Raw genomic sequence first — 17,999 nt, 5'->3', positions numbered from 1 at the left:
TTTAACATTTGGAAATCTTCCTTTTACTTTCAGGAAGTAATTAAAGTTTTCTGACTTCCTACTATGAAAACAAAAATAATAGAAACCCATATGGTATCTTACAAATTCACTTTGTGAAAAATGCTATTGTGATCTGTGCTAAAATCAAATAAGGCTCCCTTATTATTTCCTGATTATGAGACCTCTTTGTGCATTCCAACAATGTTTTAAGTAAATAAAAATATAAGTTAAAAATAGATATACTTTTTGTTATCATTTAATTGTCAACCAAGTCTCTCCTCTTTGCTTTTTTTGCTCCCTGAAAACCAAAGGACAGTCCTAAAGAAAATGTCAGCATGGACCCACACAGACTAATATACATCTTATATTCTTTTTTAAAAAAAATTTTGTTTTAATTAGTTATACATGACAGTAGAATGCAGTTTGATATATATATAAATATATATATGAGTATAATATCTCATTCTTCTGGTTGTACATGATGTAGAATCCCACCGGACATACAGGGTCATATAGTTATATATGTACATAGGGTAACAATGTCTGATTCATTCTACTGTCCTTTCTACCCCCATCCCTTCTTCCCTCCTGCTTCACTCCCCTCTACCTAAAGAAACTCTATTCTCCCCTAGCCACCAACCCCCCATCTACCCAGTTAACTTAGCATCCACATATCAGGAAAAACATTTGGCTTTTAGTTTTTTGGGATTGGCTTGTTTTACTTAGCATGAAATTCTCCAGCTCCATCCATTTACTGGCAAATGCCATAATTTCATTCTTCTTTACAGCTGAGTATATATATATGGCACAATTTCTTAATCTATTCATCTGTTGAAGGGCACCTAAGTTGTTTCCATAGTTTAGCTATTGTGAATTGAGCTACATCTTATATTTATATTCTTTACTGAAGCACTGCACTGTTGAAATAGAAGGATTTAAATGACTTTTAAAAATTTATTTATTTTCAGTGCTGGGGATTGAACCCAGGGCTTCAAGTGTGCTAGGAAAGCATTTTTCCACTGAAGCTGCATCCCCAGACCAAAAGATATAAACAACTTTAACTAAGGTTTTAATAAATTAAACTTTAATAAATTAAGTATGGTTTGTATTAGCCTATAAGGAAAAGTTCTGATTCAGTGTAGTGCTTCGATTACAATGAAGCAGTAACTAGATATCACAGGGAAAATCCTTGAAGTGTCTTTCTAAGGAAGGCCCGCAGAAAAAAACTGTATGAACAAGGCACAGGCTTGGGTGACTTTTCTAAGAAGGCCAGTCTTGTTTTTGATGTTTCAAAGCCTAAAAGGAAAATTGATGAATTAAAAAGAGAAAGAAGGCAGGAAGGAGGGACAGAAGGACAGACTGGTAAATTCCTACTTTTTGGTGTTATCAAAAGTTCTAGACTACATTAGCACTGAAGCTGAATTTAAATAGAGGATGCTACTGTAAAAATGATTTCCCACACATTACTAACTTTAAGACTAGTGACAGGCCACCAAAAAGACTAGGTTTTATGTTTGTTTACTGTGGTTATTTTGGCAAATTCTCAGACACCCAGCTAGTTTTTCTAGGAAGTGAGCTTGTAAATTTAAGAACCAATTTCTTTTCATTTGGGATTATGTGTAAAATCTCTGGTTCTCACCAATCATTTCAACTTCCTGACTCTAATGTGCTTAGTCAAGTGTTTTATTTATAAACATACTATAATTAATTAAATTTTCCTATTACATTTTCTTCTTTATCAATGTTCCTCATAAGCAAGTAGAACATTCCAGCTTTGGAAATTTTATAGCCATTTATAATTTTTATTTTATCAAGTAATAACTCTACAGTTATCTTTGTCAATTGTATGTATGTAACCATTATTTAATACAAAGAAATTTGTGGGGGTTAAACTACCAAAACTACACAAAATATTATAAAAATTCAGAAAAACTGAAATTATCAAGGATTGAAAACTGACTCTAAAAAAGTGATTTAAGGGTTAGGGGTGTAACTCAGTGGCAAAGTGGGTGCTTGGATTTAATCCCCTGCACCAAATAAGGAAATAAATAAGTGGCATCTGGATGCAATTGAGCACAAAATTTCAACAAAATATGGGTTTTATTCACCAGAGTCAAACAAAAACCACAAATAGAACTGCACATACAATTACATTTATGCCTGGCAACACTGCTGAGATGGGAGTACAAATCAAGGTTTACTCTACTTTCTTATTCTGCTAACATTCTTGGCTAAAATAATAGAAGCAGGTAAAGCACCCATGTGACAGCTGAACACCGAGGGACTATTCCTTGTTAGTGAGAGAAGATTTACTTTTGCATTTAGTAAAGAATATTGGGATGATAGATCTCAGTGGTAGAGCTCTTGTGCAACATGTGCAAGGCCCTGGGCTTGATCCCCTGCACTGCAAAACAAAGCAAACAAACAAAAAAGAAACAAGAATACTACATTATAATGATCATAGTAATCCCATGCATTATCAGAACTATCCACACAAGAGACTTCCTCTATTTATGGAAATCATCATACTACAGAAGTAAAAGACTTTTCTTTTTCAGTTTCATTACACAGTGCCTTTACAGCAAGAATCACCATCTGTGATATAAAAAGTATGCTTTTCTTTAAAAGGCTCTGTAACACTAGTTATAATTTTAGTACTGTTTACTACTACTTTATTAAAAAACATGGTAATTCCAAGTAAAATCTACCAGAATACAAGCATACAAGGATACCAGCATTCAAGGATACCAGCATACAAAGATGAATAAGACATAACCCCTGACCTTAAAGAGTTCATAGTTTGAACACAATTTAAAAAGTATAAGACTACTTTTATACTACCATGTATAAAAGAAGTTATATTTTAATATTACTAATTGGTACTGACATATATAGAACTCAAATAGATTTCAAACAGCTAAAATACTGGCATATGAGGTCTTGCTATGTTGCACAGGACAGGCTACTCTCCAATTTGTGGGTTCAAGTGATTTACCCAATCCTGAGTAGTGGGGATTATAGAGCATGCTACTGCATTTAGCAATAAATATTTTTTGAATGACTCAGTTCACTACTCAATTCATCAGAACAATATCCGGGTGACTGACTCCAAGGACTTCTATCAGAATAGGAACTGCCTTGAGTCTTTATTTAAATTTGCAAGTATGCTTTCTTTTGCACTATGTCATCAATCCCTGATTCTGATTTTTTGTTTTTCATTTTAATTACCACTTGGTCTTTTACTCCTCTTTGATTCCATTTAGGCCAAATTTGATCCCACAAAAGTCTAACACTTCCACGATCTTAAAATTCTTTTAAGTTAAGGATCATTTTATTCCCTTCTCACCATGACTTCTGGTCTCTCCCAGTGTCAACACTTAACCTTATGTATAATCCCTCTCAATCCCATCAAATATCTAAATTATGTTAAAGGACTTAACTTGAATATTTGTGCTAAGTCCCAAATCTTACTTCTAGGCAAGCACTCTACTTCAGAATGCATCCTCAGCACTCCCCAAGACTTAATTCTACTTGGTCAATAAGGTGACTGAAGTTTGCTTAATCACGAAATCCCATTGATCTTTCCTTGCTTTCTTTTTTTGATACAGGGATTGAACCCAGGGGTGTTCTACCACAGAGCTACATATCCAACCCTTTCTAATTTTTTATTTTGAAACTATGTCTCCCTAAATTGCCGAGATTGCCTGAAATTTAAGATCCTCCTGTCTTAGCCTCCTGAGTGGCTAGGATTATAGGCATGTACTACCACACCTAGTTTCTGTTTTCCATCCTGATATTCTCTCTCTCTCTCTCTCTTTAATATTTTTTAGTTGTAGATGGACACAATGCTTTATTTTGTTTATTTATTTTATTGTGGTGCTGAGGATTGAACCCAGGGCCTCACACATACTAGGCAAGTGCTTACCACTGAGCTACAATCCCAGCCCCTCTTTCTTTCTTATTAAAAACCATTTTCATCCTTAAGCTCCAGGTGATGGAACTCTCTTGATGCTATTAACTTTGCATCTTTCAATAATACTGCTGCCATATTTATTGGAATTTTTCATTTTTTCCTCAAATAAGCATTCCTAAAGTTTTTATTCAGTGATCACTTTTTCCCCTCTGTGCTTTCCCATTCATTTATTTCATGTGCTCCCATTGTGGTTTTGTTTTTTTTTTTTTTTGGCAGGGGAGTAGTGGAGATTGAACTCAGGGGCACTCAACCACTGAGCCACATCTCCAGCCCTATTTTGTATTTTATTGAAAGACAGGGTCTCACTGAGTTGCTTAGCACCTCGGTGTTGCTGAGGTTGGCTTTGAACTCACAATCCTCCTGCCCTTAGCCTCCCTAGCCACTGGGATCCCACTATTTTAATCATCATCTTAAGGCAAATAAATTCTAAGCCAAGATTTTAGCTCTGTGACAGCAAAAACTAATCTCATTTTTCCAGGTATGCCCAATACCTAGCATACTCTGAAACACAATAAGTACCTGAAAAATGTTTCCCACCATTATACTTCTGGTCACATTATTTCTTCCACTTTAGAACTTCCAAACCTATACAACATGCTTTTTGACTTCTGCCATTCATAATTCTATATATTTTTACTATCTCAAAAACATACTGCCCAAGAAAAATTTGTAGATCTCCCAAATATGTTTCAGTCCTCCTTTGAATATTCATAATATATTATTCATCTGTCTTTTATAACAGCATACTAGGATATAAGTTATAAAGGAAAAAGCCATTTCATAATAATTTTTACTCTATGAAATACTGCACAAAACAAACATCAGTTGGCAGAGACAATACTTCTAATACTGCTGTGGGCATCTCCAAAAGAGTAGTTTTCAATTCTCTTGATTCTTCCTTTAAAAATACAGAATGATTCAGGAGTCAGTCAGGAGGTTTTTTTGTTGTTGTTGTTGTTTTTTTCTTTTCTTTTTTCTTTGGCGGGGCAGGGTAGGTACTGGAGATAGAACCCACAGGGAATTTACCACAGAGCTACATCCCCGTCCTTTAAAAAAAAATTTTTTTTTAAAATATTAAGACAGGGTTCAGTAAGTTGCTGAGGGCCTAGCTAAATTGCTGAGGCTGCCCTCAAACTTCTCATCCTCCTTCTTCAGCTCCCTGAGTTGCTGGGATTGCCTGTGTCATCATGGTTGGCAGGAGTCATTCTTTAAATGATTAAAAATATACATTTTTTTAATTCCTAGCACCTCAAAAAATATACACACAAACACCCTTCATTTTTTCTCTGCTCTAATTCCAAAAGTTACTACTAAAGGCTCTCTGGCTCATTGGGTAATCAATGCTAATTTAATGTCTTTTATAACAGTCTATTTTGAGGTTTTAATCTTCTTATACAGTAGCAGTGCTTGCTTTGATTACATCTTTGATTCCATTGACAAAACAATGATTGTACCCTTCAACTACCTTAAAATTTGAAGCTAATGTTCACAAAGCAATTTTGATCACAGACTATTGATGGTTTAGTGGATCCTATAATCGCTGTTAAAGTATTATATTAATAAGAAAGTAGAAAGAACCTTACATGACACAAAATACAAGTTTAATACACTTTAATAACCTCATGGCTATAAAACAAAATTATTTGAATATTATAATGCTACACTTTTGTATAAGTACATTTTTCCTATTCTGATATACTAATGTCAGTAGGTACTCTCAAATAAAACCCATACTGACTTAAAAACTCCTTATGTCTTCCTCAGAGAAAATATTTGCAAATGGAGAAATTATATAATAAAATGATAATACTTTTTAAAGACCACAGATTTAACAGATATTAACATTCAAACAGTTTCCACATTATGAATGCAAATTTTGTTAGTTCTGTTTTAACAAATAAGTAACATGTACATTTTTCATAATGAAAATTAATATACATCTGCAATCCAAGGTTCTAAAATTATAATAAGCTGAACAATTTCAGCAGACCTTTTTAAATTCTATTAGCCAATACATATAAAAGTGATTAAAAGCAGTACACAAATGCCAGTATGTCAGTAATAAGACATGGTAACCATAAGTGCCTTTATTAATACTAATGAACAATAAGATATTTTTTTCCTCTCACAAGATCCAAATAGTATAAATACTGAACTAATGCCTTGAACCTATACCAGTGTTATAGTTTGGATATGAGGTGTCCCCCAAAGCTCTTGTCCATGTAGGAATATTCAGAGGTAAAATAATTGGATTGCGAGAGCTGTAACCTAATCAACCCATTCTAATTTGAATGACAGGCAGAAACTGTAGGTAGGTAGGGCGTGGCTAGAGGAAGTGGGTCACTGGGAGTCTGGCCTTGGAAGGGTGGATTCTTCCCCATTCCCTGTCCCTACCCCTCTCTACCCCACTTCCTGAACCCATCAGGAGCTAAGCAACTTTCCTCAACTGGGCTCTTGCCCCACTGTGTGCTGCCTCAATGTGGGCCCAGAACAATAGAGTGCTTCATCTATGAACTGAGTCCCCTGAAACCATGTGCCCCAAATAAACTTTTGCTCCTCTAAGTAGTTCTTGTCAGATATGTTGGTCTCAGCAACACAAAAACTGACTAAAACAACCAGAGAACAAAATCAACGACTAAGGAAAAGTCCAGAAATCACATTAAAACAAAATAACTGTAAGGAGTAAGTATGCTAATCAATCTATCTTTATTTATTTATTTTTATGTGGTGCTGGTAATCAAACCTAGGGCCTTGAGAATGCTACAGAAGTGCTTTACCACTAACCTAAGTCCCCAGCCCCAAACATTGAATCTTTTGAAAAAAATCAAGGAGACTATTTACTATGACAACATGTTACTTTTTTTTTGTATGTTACAAAGCATACAAAAGCTTTTATTTTTTAATCTTTCAATGCTACACAAACTTGTTGCACCATGTCTTCAAATATTTTTGATCAGTTCTTTAAAACTGTAAGCACACTTCTACAGCGTAGCAAAATCAACTTCTAGTATACAACCTGCAAATATGGCTAATCATCAAAACTGAATTCAAATAAAGATCTCCTGCATACTTCAACACCAGTAATAATGGTGTTTAACCAAGTATACTCAAAATTACTGTAAATTTAAAAAAATTCAAATTACTGGTTCACATATTAAAGCTCTTAACATTATTCTTAAATATACTAATGTTTAAACATTTTGAAACTCGAAATGTATAAATTACATAAATTTGAACTTTGATTAAAGGACAGAGTTCTACAGTTAATGTTGACAAAATATTTAAACTAATCTTCATTTTATTCCTATATTCTTAAAACATTTGAGCCAGTTAGCTTTTATATTTTAATATTTAAAAAGATACATGGAATGAAAAGCCTTTATTTTTAAGTATTTATTTTGAGATTATCTTAGACTCATGGGAGCTGCAAACATAGGGCAGAGTTCTTATATATGCTCCACCCACACTCTCCTTGTGTTAATGTCTTACACGACTACAGAACAATTTTTGAAAACAAGAAATTAACCTTAGCTGATTAACTAAAATATTTAGATTTATTTAGTTTCCCAGTAACATCATTTGTCTGTCTCAAGATCCAATCTAGGATTTTTGTTTTTTGTCTTAGTTTTCTCTATTTGGTGACAGTTTCTCAGTATTGTCTTTATTACTTGGATATATTGAAGACTACTACAGATGTCACACAATTTGGGTTTGTCTGGTGCTTTTTAATATATTACTGGGAAGTATACTCAATATACCCTTCTCAGAACAAGATACCTGAGGACCATAATATTTCTATGATGTAGTATTGGTGATGCTAATTTTGATCACTTGGTTAAATTGCTGTCTGCCAGGATTCTACTGTAAAGTTATTATTTTCTCTTTAAGCAGTATTTTTATTAGGAAATAAGTAATTAGGAGCATACACTGCCACTTTTTAACACTAAATGTAGTGAACAAGCTCCTAATTCAATATGGTAAATGACTTATCTATTTGTATCACTCAGATGATGACTGATCTTAAAGTTAAGAAGAGTTTTGTAATAAGCACTTTTGTTAGATTTAATGAAAGGATTTAGAACCCAGACACAGTGGTGTACACCTGTAATCCTAGTGACTTGGGAGGCTGAGGCAGGAAGATCACAAATTCTGGGCCAGCCTCAGCAATTTAGTGAGGCCCTAAAGTAACTAAGTGAGACTCTGTCTTATAAGTAAAAAGGGATGGGAATATATTCAGAGGTATGCTGCTCCTGGGTTCAATCCCCAGTACTATAATCAATCAATCAATCACATAAAATGATTTAGAATTCCTAGACTCAAATGCTAAAAATAAACATTTCATATATACTTAAATATTGAAATAGAATTACACTTTATTTTAATAAGAAAATAGGAAAAGATGACAGAAATAATTAATTCAAAAATACTGTTTTATTTTATATTTGTTTCAATAAATAAAAACGCTCAATTTTCCCAGAAATTATTAAAATTGGCACTGAAAAAACATTTCATGTGTATTAGGTTGCTAGGACTACCATAACAACATACCACAACAAAGTTATTGTCTCACAAAGTTATTGATTTCTGGAAGCTAGAAGTCTAAAATCAAGATGTTGACAGGGCCCTGCTGCCTCTGAATGTGTTAGGGAAGGATTTGTTCCATGCTTCTCTTCCAGTTTCTGACACTTTAAGAATACTTTCTATGACTTCAGATATGTTTCTCATTCTAGGCATGTCTTTGTGTCCAAATTTCCCTTTTTATAAAGACACAAGTTACATTAGATTAGGGTCTATCTACTATTCCCATTTTAATTTGATTAACTCTAAAACAACCTATTCTCCAAATAAGGCCACATTCTAAAGTATTGAGTTAAAAGTGGGATTAGGAATCCAACATGTCTTTTTTGGCGGGGAGGACATTTTATTTTTCTTTTCAGTGTTGGAAACTGAATGCAAGCCCTCACAATGTGTACTAGGAAAGTTCTGTAGCACTGAGCTATATCCCCAACCCCTTCTAAAGGAAACAATTTAACCCAAAACACTGGTTTATTTTTAGGAGTACTTAGTTGATTTCAATGCATTAATTTTCTTGAGAAATTCACTTCTGAAATTCCAAATTAAAACTACAAATTTCTGTTACATATGTTAGTCAGCCATGAATAGATGGATAGGAAGACAGTAAAGGGTGATAACTTATGAGATTAAATCAGACATGCATCAAAGAGTCCACAGGTCATAGGACTGAGAATAATAAATAACTTTATTAAAGAAGTCAAAAACAAAAGAAACTCTCATTCGCATCCTAATACTGGCCAGGGAAGGATGCTTAGTTTAGCCATAATATTCTCTGCTCCCTAGATATTCAAAGTCAAATTGATAGAAAAGTGAGTTTTATTCAAAGCCAGCTTTAGGAGAAGATGGAGGGGGGACTTCATTGTTTCTCAAAAACTCCATCTCCAAAAAGCTCTAAAAGGAAGAGAGCTCCTTTTTTTTTTTTAAAGGGGTGGGGAGGAAGCAGGTGAAGGCATGTATTAGGACAAAAGAAGAAATTGCACAGCTTTAACCCTTCAGAGCCTTCCTCAATCATGTCAAAGGGAGCAAGATTTCCTTCCTCCAGTATCTGCATCTATTTCAGAAAGGGGGCAGACTTCCAAGTTCAGACTCTCATTTACCTCCCTGAGGTGACCTGTTCAGTCTATCTTGAACATCTGTATGCTAAGTCTTTCTAATAAACTCCTAACTGCTACTATGTGTGACTCTTGAAATTCTTCCAGCAGACTGCAAGACCCAGTGGCTGAGATCCTGTGGGGCTATTTTAGCTCCATAGGCAGGTCTCATTTTACAACAGTCTCTAACAAAAGTTAGGTAAAATAATATTTCAAAAATACTTAGTGACTTGTGATTAAACCTCTAATTTAAAAAAAAAAATACCACTAAAAAAACTAGACAACGGAAATTTTGAGAGCCTCTAGTAGGATTTGTAGATACCTACAACATTGACAAATCAACTAAAAAGGAAAATTTGGCTTTATCAGTGCTACAAACTCAGTGTTACAAACTTTCCTAGTACTCAATGTGAAATTTTGGCTTTATCTACAAATCCTCCAGAGAAGGTCTCTCACATTGTCTCAAATCTTTATTAAAAACATTTAAGACATGGCTATCTTTTAAACAAGTTCTAATTAAATCCTAACTTTTGATTTTCTGTTTTGTCTTTTTTTTTTTTTTATACACTGCCTCTTCATTAAGGTCAACTGATCTTTTAAGATTCCTAAGCCTGTAGCTTATAATGCTAAACTTGTATCGTCGCTTGATGTTACCAGAGCAGTGCATAGCATAGTCACCCCCCAATTTTTTTTTCAATGAGGCATTTTATCTGCATATATTAATATCTCTGGAAAAATAATCCCAAGATTTTCCTTCTCTTGTGTTTTTGTCTTACTTATTCATGATACATGCTGTCAGCTGAGATTTTTGGTATAATGAAATCCAACTAAGAATAGGAACAGAGTATTCTGCCATTTTTCTAGATCTTTGAGTTGTACATCAAAGCTGGGACTGATCATTCCACACTTGTTGAATCTGTCTATGAGACTCACAACAATCTTCTCAGCTCTATGATCATCATTGATCCTATCTGCCAATGTAACCATGTTTATCATCAGAGACTGGATGATGACTTTGGAGCATGCTTAATAAAAACCTGGTGTTTGTCTTTTTTGACAGTTGTTGATGCATTATCCAGGACATTCAAGCATACCATTATGGTGGATAAAAAGAGCCAGAAAACTTATTAATCAAAGTTAACTTACTATCCAATTTTCAAGTGTTAGTTCTACAAGATTCACCTCTTTTCTTATATATTCTACGCCAGGAACTGACTGAAAACATATTGATAGAAGAAAACAGATATGGTTCCTGCACTTTAAACATAAAAGAAATGACAAGTAAAACAATATTAAATGTATAATTACACATTGAAAAGAGTGCTATGGAGGAAATTGATAGGTACAGGAATAGGTAATAGTGGAGCAATTACCAAGACACAATGATCAGTGGAGTCATTTCTAATTAAGATCTGTATTAGTCAAGATTCTTCGGAGAAACAGAACCAACAGGATTTATTGATTTATTATAAAGAATTGGTACATGAAATTGGAAAGAATGATGCAGGAAAGCTGGAGGCATAGTTCTGAGAGGTTAATAGTTGATGGTGTAAGTCACAGTTATGAGAGAAGATGTGTTTCCCAGATCAAGTGGTTAGGCAGAAAAGCCAAATTCTTTTCCTCTCCTCCATTTTTTTTGCTATCTGCAAATCCTCAAGAATATGAATGATGACCTCCCATTTTGGGGAGGGCAATTTGTTCTACTTAGTTCACAGATTCAAATGCTAATCTCATCTGAGAATACCCTTATCCAGAAATAATGTTTAATTGGGGCATCCTGTATCCCAGGATCAAAAGGACAAGTAAAATTAATCATCACATGGTCTTAGGACATTTAATCTGAGACAAAGCATGAGAAAGAACCAGTTTAAAGAAGATTTTTCAGAGAGAGGTAGAACAAATTTGAGATCCTGAGAAGAAAATTTTGTATCAGAAGTGATAGGCCAAAGAGGCTAAAAGATAATGCGCCAGCATAAGAACAATATCAGAAAATTTAGATGAAGTAGGCAAGTTTAGATGAAGAACAGTGTATAACCTTAAACAGGTTGAAATATGAAAAATACTCAATACGGTAGGTGAAAAGATTAATTTAATCATTCATGTAACTCAAAAGTTTTTGGAAAAGTCACATATTAAATGGAGGAGCTATACTGAAAGTTTACCTCTCCTCTCTTGATTCTACACCCTCAGGTATACCCTTCCTTAAAAGTTTAAGGGGCATCTTATGTCACAAGAGCCAACAAAAATCCTATAATGCAGTCTCTTTTGCTTTCATTAGTTGGACCTGATCATGTATTCTTAACTCACTCCTTTTTTTTTTTTTTTTTTTTTGCTTTGAGCTGTTTCTGCTTAGTCTTAACTCACTCCTATCTAGGAAATATGATGTTTAGATTGGCTAGAATAGGTTGCAGGCTACCCCTGGAGTCAGGTAAAATTTTTTTGAAAAAATAAGTACTTTACTTTTGAGGGGACAACTTCTGGTATTAGTAGAGTAATAAAGCAGTTATAAGACTTCTAAACACATGATAATTATGAAAACTAGGTTACAAACAGAAAAAAAAAAAGAAAAAACTAAAGATACTGAAATGCATTCAAAAGCCAAAAAAAAAAAAAAGGGGGCCAGGTGAGTTTAATCTGGAAAAACATTAACTAGAAGGCATTAGAAATCTGATTTTGTGGTTTTGAGGTCCAATAATCCTGCCTAAACCTCACAGCTTTAACTGAAGAAAGTGGCAGAAGGCCAGAATTCAGGGCTATGTTAACATCTGGAAATTTAAAGCTGGGGGAAATTCTGGCACTGAGGGAACCACAGAAAGAATAAAAACCAAATTCAGAGTTTAAACCTAGATGCAAGTACACTGTGCTTGATCAGGGAAAGACACCAGAGATACTATAAAATAGCTGAAGGAGAACACAGAAAAATATACTTGAGAGAAATCTTGAAAGGCAGAGCTACACCCAGAAGATCTATTGAGACTGATTAAGTATACTACCTTATCACAAGTAGCTCAGCTAAAAAGAAAGCCTGGTGTGACACAAAACAGAGCTCAAAGCTAGCAGAGCAGCTTGAAAGTTAGAGAGTAATCTTTTTTTTTTTTAAACATTTATCTAGTTGTAGATAAGCACACAGTATCTTTATTTATTTTTATGTGGTGCTGAGGATCCAACCCAGTGCCTCACACATGCAAGGCAAGCGCTTCACCACTGAGCTACAGCCCCAGCCCCAGAGAGTAATCTTTATAAGCAAAGAACCACAGTTAAGACACCCATGTCCGACTAAATAATTTGTTGACCAAGAATTTTCACAAGCCCAGAGACCCAAAGGGAACTAGCCAATGGGAAGCTAATGAAATAGAGCACAGACATTTTCTGACCACAATAAAATTAATTGGATATAAATTTCTAAAAAACCTAAATGTTGAATTTATGATTTTTCTAAATAAAGAAGAATTAACAAAGGAAAATAGAAAATATTTTATTGGAATAATAATTAAAAGACAACAAACAAAAATCTGTGGGTTGTAGCTCTAGCAGTACTTAAAAGGAAAATTCATAGCATTTAGTACATACATAAGAAAAAGACAAAGGTCCCAAATAAATTATCTAATTTTCCCTCTTAAAACCTACAAAAGATGACAATGAAATCAGAGCAAGGAAAAACAGAATAAAATAATAAAAGATAAAGGGAAGAAATTAGTGGAAAAGAAAACAGAAAACTGGCTGGGAGTGGTGGTGCACGCCTGTAATATCAGCAGCTTGGGAGGCTGAGGCAGGAGGATCGGGAATTCAAAGCCTGCCTCAGCAAAAGCAAGGTGCTAAGCAACTCTGTGAGACCCTACCTCTGAATAAAATACTAAATAGGGCTGGGGAAGTGGCTCAGTGTTCAAAGGCCCCTGAGTTCAATCCTCAGTACCAAAAAGCAAAATAAAGAAAGAAAACTGAGAAAACTCAAAACAATTGACAGTTCATTCTTTGAAAGGACCAATAATTTGGTAAACCTTGAGTCACTTGGAAAAAAGAGAAAAAACACAAATTATGAATATCAACAGTGAAAGAGAAAACATTATTACAAATAATATAGACATTAAAAAGATAATGTAATACTTGGAACTACTTTGGGCCCATAAATTTAATGACTTACATAAAATGAACAAATTTGTTTAAATACACCAATCAAATCTCAAAGAAAAAGATAACCTGAACAATGGTTTTATATATATATATATATATATATATATATATATATATATATATGCATATATATGTAATATATATATGAATTGAACCCAGGGCCTTACATATGCTAGGTAAATGATCTATCACTAAGCCATACTCCCAGCCCAGTATATTTTTTTATATTTTAAAAAGGTGAATACATGGATTAATCTCACAAAAACAACACTTCAAATAAGCAAACAAAAATTCTTCAGACTCAGATGAACTTCACTGTTGAATTCTGCAGAATATTTTAAGGAAGAAGTAATACAAATTCTACATTTTTTCAAAAAATAACATAGGCTTGAATCTTGCAAACTCATTTTCAACAAAGAAATTTACATGAAAAGAAAACTATCAACCAATAATCCTGATGAGCACAGGTGTAAAAAAAATTACTCAACAAAATTTTGGCAAATAAAAATCCAAATATGAATGTGTGTGTGTGTGTGTGTGTGATTTATCTATGTTTAAGCATGCCTGTATATATATATATATATATATATATATATATATATATATATATACACACATATACACATATGTGTGTTTATATACACACACATGTGTTTGTATATAAAGACACACACTATGTGTGGTAATGGGGATTGAGCCCAGGGGCACTTTATCACTGAGCTATATCCCCACACCTTATTATTTTTTTATTTTGAGACAGGATCTTGCTAAATTGCTAAGGATAGCCTTGAATTTATTATCCTTCTGTCTCAGCTTCCTGAATTGCTGATATTATAGGCATGTGCCAGAGCACCTGGCTAAATCCAACAATATTTTAAAAGGCTATTACATCATGACCAAGTACACTAATCCCTGAAATGCCACACTGGCATACCATCTAAAATATATTGGTCAATGTAATTCACACCATACTAATAGGTTAAAAATGAAAAACCAGGGGCAGGGGCTGGGGCTCAGTGGTAGCATACTTGCCTGGCATGTGTGAGGCACTGGGTTTGATTCTCAGCACCACATATAAATAAATAAAATAAAGGTCTATCAACAATTTAAAAATATTTTTAAAAAATGAAAAGCCATATTCATATCATCATCTTAATAGATGCAGATAAAGCATGTGACAAAATTCAATATCAATTTAAAACAAAACACATAAAACTAAAACACTTCTCAACAAAACAGAAATAAAAGAAAGCAGATAAAGCATGTGACAAAATTCAATATCAATTTAAAACAAAACACATAAAACTAAAACACCTCTCAACAAAACAGAAATAGAAGAAAACTTTCTCAATCCTATAAAAGGCATCTATGAGAAACATACATCATATTCACTGGTGAAAGAATGAATGCTTTTCCCCTAGGATCAGATCTGTTATCACTTTTACTCAGCCTAATTTAAGAAACAACAACAACAAAAAAAAAAATGGGGCAAAATATTTGAATAGGTGTATTATGAAAGAAAGCATATGAAGGGCAAATAAGCACATGAAAATCTGTTCAACACCAGTCTTTAGAGAAATACAAACTATAACTAAAATAAGACTCTATACCCACTAGAGTAGATTTAATTTTTTTAATGACAATACCAAGAGTTAGTAAGAATATGGAGTAACTAGAACTCCCATACATTGCTACAAGGGGATGATATCATAACCACTAAGGAAAAACATCTGTCAATTCTTACCAAATTAAACATACACGTAACATGATATCTCACAATCCCACCCCTAGGAATTTATGTAAGAGAAATAAAAACACCTGAAAACACAGGGCCTTGTAACTTGAATATTCACAATTGTCTCAAACTGAAATAATTCAATAGTTATCAATAGGTACATGAATAAACAAATTGTGACACAGTCATCAATGAAATATTAATAAGATATATTCCATGTTTGTATAAATATATTATATATATTCTCATGTATAACTAAAAAGAACAAATAAAAATTTAAATAAAGAAATACAAATCAATACCATGGGGGAAAAAAAAGAAATGAGCTATTGCTCTAGTGACACAAGCCAATTTCAAAAGACTGAAGGAAGCCAGGCACAAAAGAATACAGAGTATATTATGTATAATTCCAGAAAAGACCAAACAATAGTGATAGAAAGCAGATCATGTATTGCCAACATGGGATGGAAGGAGAAATCTAATACCAAAAAGACAGGAAGCAACTTTTTGGGGTGATGATAATGTACAAAACCTGGGAGTACATAAATATACACATTCATTGTAGTAAATTCTTAAAATGTTAAGTTTTATTTTAAATAAATTACACTTAAATTTTTTAAAAAACCTGAAAGCGAGCAGGAGGTTTACATAATGGGCTTCACTCTGTTTTGAGAGAAATGGATTAAGCCTGAACAAGCATGGAAGAGACAGGTTAGGAATGTTCTATAATGACACAGGTGAGAGATTTTGGTATAGACTAGGATGGGTGGTATAAAGACATTAAGAAGTGTTCAGAGTCAAATTTTATTCTGAAGGGAAAATCAATAAGATTTTGATGTGAGAGTAAAAAAAAAGACATCTAGAAATCATTAATTATGTCTAAAGCTACTGGACAGATAGTGGTATCTTTTAGCTAAATGAAGAAGAATTTGAGCTAAATGGGTTTTGGATGAAACCAAAGTTTGTATTTGGATGTTAAATTTATTAAGTTTGAGAGGCCTATGAACTATCTATGTAAAAGGTATATAAACGTTTAGGATCTCAGAAAGAAATTTTGGGCACAGTCGTCTCAGTAGGTATAAATTTAATTAAAGACACAGAAATAAGAGACTTCAGGACCAAGACTTGGGAAACAAAACATTACTGAGTAAAGTAATCTGCAAAAAAACTGAATCAAATCAAAACAAACTCTAAAATCTAAACAGCAAAAAAGACAAAACAACAAAACAAAACAAACAGTAAAACATAGGAGGTTGAGAAAAAAGAGAAAAATCAAGATTGATAACACTGAAGCTAAAAAGAAAGATTTTTAAGGCATGGTCAACTGAGTCAGTTTCTGCTGAAACATTAAGGAAGATGAGAATAAGTAAAGTAAAGTGCTCATGGTATTAGTTGAGATATGCATAAAAGACAAGGAAAAGGAGAAAGCATACGTACCTATCTCTTCTGGGAAGTTGGGTTGTGAAATTTTAGCAGAAAACAAAGCAATAGCCAGAAGAATATTTGTAGCAAAAGAAGGATTTGGGGTATGTCATTTTTTTTTTTTTTTTTTTTTTTTTTTAGGATGGACAACATTAGAGCACACTTATACACAGATGAAAATGATATTGTATATAAAGCAGAATTAATGATATGGTATAGAAGAAATGAAGTCTTTGAAAAGCCATTTATAATCTTTAAAAAGACAGTAATAGGTATTTGTTATTATCTGTGAGAGTTCAAAGCCATTTCACTTTAAGGTTTTATTATACTTGATTTAATTTATATTCTAACACAGAACAACATATCAAACGAAATATGTACTAAGAATACATGAGTTATTATATGGACTATTAAAATAGTATTTATTTTTAAAAGAAAAGAACTGTCTCAATGGGAATAAAGCTCACAAACATGTGACCGAAACAAGTAGCACAATATTGAAGTGGGAGATATAGCAGTAGGACTATAACCAAATGAGCTCAAAAGGGTAGATAATTGGTTCATTGAGCATTTGCTTCAACTTTCTTTTGGTATACCTTCCTGTGATGATTTAAAAAACCCTACATTTACTAGCCTCTATTTCAGTCAGGGTTTTGGAAGTAATTTAGATTCTGCCAAACAGATTTATTAGGAAAGAATTAAAAACAGGTAAGACTGGCAGCACATGATCTAGCAAGCTGCACAGAACAGCCCTGGAGCCAGTCATGTAATTTCTTTTCTTTTTTTTTTTTCACTGGGTTGCAGGCATGGATTGTATGATCATGAAGCCAATAGTTTAACAGTGGTATCTTGACAGAATGAAATAATTTCCTTAAGCAGTAACACTCTGAAAACATTCAATTAGGCTGTAATGTTTTGAAATCATTCATGGGGACCAGGGGCCAGCCATTCCATAGTTCCTTTTATTAAATCTTTTTCTGCTAAAACCAGCTTTAATGATTTAAGTTATCTCTAGTCGACTTAACCGATCTATTAACCAACAGCCCAAAAAAGGTGAGAATTCTAAAACTAA

At 33.5% G+C, this 17,999-nt stretch overlaps 1 protein-coding gene across 10 annotated transcripts in view; it reads right to left on the bottom strand.

The window, feature by feature from the left end:
- Baz2b (bromodomain adjacent to zinc finger domain 2B) overlaps positions 1-17,999 on the bottom strand; it is a 351,303-nt gene that overhangs the window by 118,007 nt on the left and 215,297 nt on the right. The window lies entirely within an intron of this gene.

The sequence above is a fragment of the Marmota flaviventris genome, chromosome 11 (genome assembly GCF_047511675.1).
Source record: "Marmota flaviventris isolate mMarFla1 chromosome 11, mMarFla1.hap1, whole genome shotgun sequence".
Taxonomy (NCBI): domain Eukaryota; kingdom Metazoa; phylum Chordata; class Mammalia; order Rodentia; family Sciuridae; genus Marmota; species Marmota flaviventris.
This window is presented reverse-complemented; position numbering and strand designations above follow the sequence as displayed.